Source organism: Zea mays, chromosome 2 (assembly GCF_902167145.1).
Source record: "Zea mays cultivar B73 chromosome 2, Zm-B73-REFERENCE-NAM-5.0, whole genome shotgun sequence".
NCBI lineage: Eukaryota > Viridiplantae > Streptophyta > Magnoliopsida > Poales > Poaceae > Zea > Zea mays.
The window spans coordinates 72,316,510-72,321,842 of record NC_050097.1 but is presented as its reverse complement, the minus strand read 5'-3'; the positions used below and the strand labels follow the sequence as shown (position 1 = coordinate 72,321,842).

Below are 5,333 nucleotides of genomic sequence, written 5' to 3'. Positions count from 1 at the left end.
TCTATGGATTTCGCCGCCACCTGCCCTCTCGTGACGTTGCCCTGTTTTCGTAGGTGCCGCCAGCCGCCGGTGCCGTGCAGCCGGGCCCTTCCATGGTGTGTCGGGCGAGCTCTTGGAGGTGCAGAAGAAGTGCACGCTCTACAGCCCGAGTTGCCCCCTGGCTCTAGGTACGCACCTCCTTCATGCTCTTTCGCTGACCTCGACCTCCACTCTACCCTCTGCGCCCACCTTCAAGGTCGCCCCCTATCTTCCTTAACTCTCCATCAAAGTTTTGCTCGCATCAAATTAAATTTCTTTTCGTTACCAATTTAGCTTCATTATATAATATTTTGCTCAGTGAATTGATCAAGTTTGGTGCACGAGGGTCATGCTCCTAGGTTTTGTACTAATTGAAGAAGTAGCAAATGTAGTTCGTGGTGGTGGTTTAAGTCATGTCTGATGAAATTGATGCTTATATAGAGGGGTTCTTTGTGCTTTCGAAAGAATTCTACAGGAAAATCGACTGCATTTGTTGTTCTTGGGTACATAATGAAAGATGGGAAGGCATATTTTCCCCCACATGACAGTATCTATACATATTGCAGTTGAAATGGAAATAATTGAAATACAAGGTATGTGCAGGTGCAGTCTATATATTGGAGTTAAGAGAGCGCTAGCTTGCAATCACACTCGATGAAGTCCTATAGGGCTAGATTTCAAAAGTAAGATCTAGTACAAGGTTACTTCAACTGCAATTAGCGATTAGCCAAAACTTTCATCTTCGGTCTCACTAGGCCTCACTAGGCCTTTCATCTTCAAAAGAATTTATAAAGATGTTATTTTTCAGTCTATCTCTACATCCCTCTCTCCATCTTGTTATGTAATTATGAGTTCATTAGATGTCATTGATCTAAATTAATTTCTATCCATTATGAACTTATTTTTAATGAACCTTGCTCCTTCTTCGTTGCTCACAACAGGGTCCATGTACTTGGCACATGATATACATATACGAGATGGACTTAAAAACTAACAAAGGTCTTCTTTTGGTGGCAGATAATTTTGGTTTTCTTGTGATTCTCTTTATGAAATGGGTGGTACCTCTAAAGAAATAGATGATCTGTTGACTTATGGCAGTCGGGCATTACAATCTTTTTGCATGAAATCGACATCTGAGCAGTGATAATTTTGTTTTGATCGCTTCTCTATTGCAAGATTTAGATGGCTACTATCCTTTGCAATTGATCAAGAATGGTGAGCTATTCTAAGGAAGCTTCTGAACAATATATCTGTTGTCCTGGAGTGTCATAGATCAGGTAAGAACCATGACCAACCATCACTTACTATGCTTTATTAATGTACAATACATTAGTAATTCTAAAAATATGAGGCAAACTGACAACAAAAGGGTTGAGATGATTCCATCATACTTATACGAAGATTTTCCTAGCAAGGTAAACACATTATTATCTTTACCACACACCCTTGCCCAAGGATATCTAGAAAACATATACGGGGCACTCGCTTACTGTGCTCCATGACATTTCTTATAAATTGGCACTGCATTTGATTCTCTACTTTCTTATGTAGGAATGGTTTGAACAATGTTGTGATTAGGCAAGGGATAATGGGTACTTGCTCTGTGATAACTCAAAAATAATGAGTCTGATCGTACGTATGAGGAGAGTTCCTCCATAGACAAAGATGAAAAAAGACCTTGTATTTGATAGAATGTGCTGATCCATTCCTCAAACCAAATAGAAATGTGAGGTCGGTTGTGATTAATCTTTTGATCTTAGGTAAGGTCAAGGGTCTACCAAGCTGCTCGCTGTTGCAGGTTTGTGTAGTTGTCACTGTGTAGCTCCAATTGAGAAATATTATCAGTATTAAGCTTCTTTGATGGTTGCCTGGTCTATTGCTTGCATGTAGCACGCATCTCCACGGAGATCCAAGTTATTATGCTTTGAGCTATTGCATCAAGAGTTTAAGATAGTCTTTATATATTTTACTAAAACTTGTGCATGTAGATGGAGTGCGTGAATGAATCATCAAAGGCTATAATGTCTACCTATGTGATATATATATATATATAAATTTTGACTTCTGTGGCAACGCACGGGCATATACCTAGTGAATTAAGAACAAGGCAACACAAAAAATGGGTTAAAGGTTAATACCCTTCGTCCTTCGAAACATTATTTCCCTGAGGATATAACGATCTTCGGACGATGGTCATGAAGGACATACCTTCATGATCATAGTACACTTAGTTGAAAGACGAAGCATATGAAACATGGGAAACACCATGAATAATTGAATGATGTTATAATATACATTTACTGCTATTTAATCATGAATGAATACAAACAATATTGGATTACATTCTATACCTTTGCCTTGACAGAAGGTGAAAGTACAAGCGCGACGTAAGAATGAATACCAGTCAGCGTGAACAGTACAGGGATACTGTTCATCTATTTATAGGCACAAGACGTAGCCTATGTGGGTTTACATTCATGTCCTTTATAACTGATTACAATCATGACATAGATTATCATGGGCCAATCGGTCTTTTCATCTTTAAGTCGGTGCCACCCTTCGTCTCAAGGCGTGTCACTATGCCAAAACTCCCCAGATGGTAGCTTCGGCTTTGCTTCTATGTTGATCTTCCGAAAGGTGTTTCTTCTTACAGGACCTTCGGCGACGAAGCAGACCCCCAACAGTAGCCCCTTCACGGTGCCAGATCGTTTTTCGTAACGAGCTCGACCCATGAAAAATTCTCTTAGGCTTCGGAATGCCGAAGGTCCGAAAAACACCTTCCCTCAGCTCGTTGTCGAGAAACGATTAAATATTCCGAGTGCGAGGTGGTCCCACCATACGACGGGTACACGTGATCTGGTGATTCACCTTCTCGCGCACTGTGGTCCACCGTTCAGTGGGTGCGAGCGACTGTTCAGCGGGTGCGAGCGTCTTGACGATTCACCTTCCCACCTGTAGCACTATATAAACAGACGGGTAGGTGTGAAGTTACCACAACATTTATTACTATTGCACTGTTGTGCTGCTGAAAAATTTGACCATAGCCGAAGCTTATTCATCGTATTCTCAATCAGAGCATCGTCTTGGTTTAGCTTTGTCATAAGAGGAAGCTTCGGCAAAATTGCAAAAAGTCATCAACTTCGTCAAAACCGTATGAAATTCAGTATCAAATGGCCAAAGTGCGTTCAACTACTAGAGTTACACGCGATGGAGAGGAGGCCGAAGCTGTCGAGACTACCCCAATCTCCGAAGTAATGAAGCAATCGGGACTGGTTGTGACAAAGGGTTCTTCTGACGAAGGTGCACCTGCTGCCGAAGTTGAACAGGCTGACATTGAAGAGGGTAATGTTGATGAAGAAGAGGTAGATTATAACACCGTCATGCCATCCAAACCCAGCCACTTGGACTTTGGAAAGTCTACTATCTCTGAGGCTGATATGCCCATGATGATAAAGCTAGGCTACTTCAGGGAAGCCGAGAAGAGGCTAATTCGTTTTGGCGCGGAAGAAACCACTCCGAAGCCAGAAAATGATGAGGTGGTAATTTTCAGAAGTTTCTTCAAAGCAGGATTGAGGTTTCCTTTGCATGAAATGATTGGGGATGTTTTGGAAGATTTCGAAATTTATCTTCATCAGCTGACTCCTAACGCTATCGTTAGGCTCAGCGTCTTTATCTGGGCTCTTCGAAGCCAAGGAGTGGACCCACTTGCCGAAGCATTCTGTCGGGTGCACGAGCTTCATTATCAGATGAAGGCTAGAGAAGATGGGCTACACGAGAATTTCGGCTGTTACAACTTTGCTTACCGCAAAGATATGAAGACTCCTGTGATCAGCTATTGCACCAAATGGCCAACCGGTTGGAAAAATGAGTGGTTCTATGTTAAGGTTGATGAGAAAAAGGAGAAGATAGTTCAGAGCCCACTGGACCTAACCTTCGGGTTAACTAGGCCCCTGTGCGACATGCTGCAAGGGTCACCATGCCGAGAAGCTATGGGCGAATTCCGTGTTGTGTCTGAGCATATTGGTACTAGAGATTTGGTGCAAGAATACTTAGCCAATAGAGTATTTCCGATGTTAAAGGAATGGAATATGCCAAAGCTTAAAGGAGAAAAGAAAAAGAATGAACTTGTTCGACTGCCCTATCACTTCAAGTTCAAGAAACATTTCAAAGAGCCTTGCCAAGAATGGTTGGAAATGATTGAAGCTATGTGCAATGAAATTTTGGGCAACTATACTAAGAAAGAAGATCAATTGATGACGCGGCCTTCAGCACCCGACCAAAACGAAGGCTAAACCGAGTAATGGATGCCCTGAAATTTGAATACCCTGACTATGAACGGTTAAGCAAGGGTGCCGAAGGGCCAAAGAAAAAAAGAGTTTTCAGTGTTATGAAGAGGCAAGCTGCTAGAATGATAGAAGAAGATGAGAAAGCTTTGAAAAAGAAAAAATCCAAACCTGAGTCGAAGGTGGCTGCTCCGAAGAAAAGAAAAGTTGCGGCTGCGAAGCCAAAAACAACTGATTTAGAGGAAGAAATCCCTTCAACGCCTCCTGCTGCTGATGTGGAGAAAATTTTAAATGTAATGACTGAATCTTTACCTCTCAAGCTAAGTCCACTAGGGCCACAACTGATGTAGCTTTTACAGAAGAAGGAGGAGCCTGCGGCAATCAAGAAGCCTGCTGAAAAAGGCAAAAAATTATTACTGTTATTGATGCCATTGAAGAAACGCCACCGCCAGCTTCAGCGTCAAAAACACCAGCTGCCGAAGCTGCTCCCACCGAAGCTACAACTGCCAAAGCTGCAGCGGCTGAAGCCACAAATCTTGAGGGCGCATTTTCTGATATTGATAAGATGATTTTTTATATGGCCACGGAAGAAACTGTTGCAACTGCCGAGGAAACCCTGGCCACAGTGCCTGGAAAAGAGGAGAAGGTGTTTAACAAAAAGAAGAAGATTACCGAAGATATTTCGGAGGAAGGGGACTTCAATTTTCAAAACATGATTGGTCAAGAGTTATCCAAGACTGAAAAAGAGGAGCTAAGAGATTATGCTATATCTTGCGGCTACCAGCCAGGAGCGTTGCTCTTCGGTGGCGTTGACGAAGAGAGCTTAGGATGCCTCCGGGACCAGACTGGAGCAAAGGTTGTCAGCACTCTATCAAAGAGTGTTGGCTTTCCGAAGCTTGAGGCCAACCTCAGCAGATACCGGTGGCAATATATCGCCGGTAGCTTGTTTTATTCTAATTTTAAGGTAAAGTTCTTACCTTAACTTTTTATTGTTTTCGAGATGAAGGTTACTTCTGATGAAGGTTATTTTTT

The 5,333-nt window shown here is 42.3% G+C and overlaps 2 long non-coding RNA genes across 2 annotated transcripts; both read left to right on the top strand.

The window, feature by feature from the left end:
* Positions 1 to 261: 261 nt before the first annotated feature.
* On the top strand, positions 262 to 1,272 carry LOC109944511 (uncharacterized). Its single transcript, XR_002267575.1, has 2 exons — positions 262 to 611; positions 960 to 1,272. It is a non-coding gene; the product is annotated as an uncharacterized lncRNA (long non-coding RNA).
* Positions 1,273 to 1,274: 2 nt separating this feature from the next.
* On the top strand, positions 1,275 to 1,646 carry LOC103646571 (uncharacterized). Its single transcript, XR_562277.2, has 3 exons — positions 1,275 to 1,295; positions 1,388 to 1,433; positions 1,570 to 1,646. It is a non-coding gene; the product is annotated as an uncharacterized lncRNA (long non-coding RNA).
* Positions 1,647 to 5,333: the final 3,687 nt, after the last annotated feature.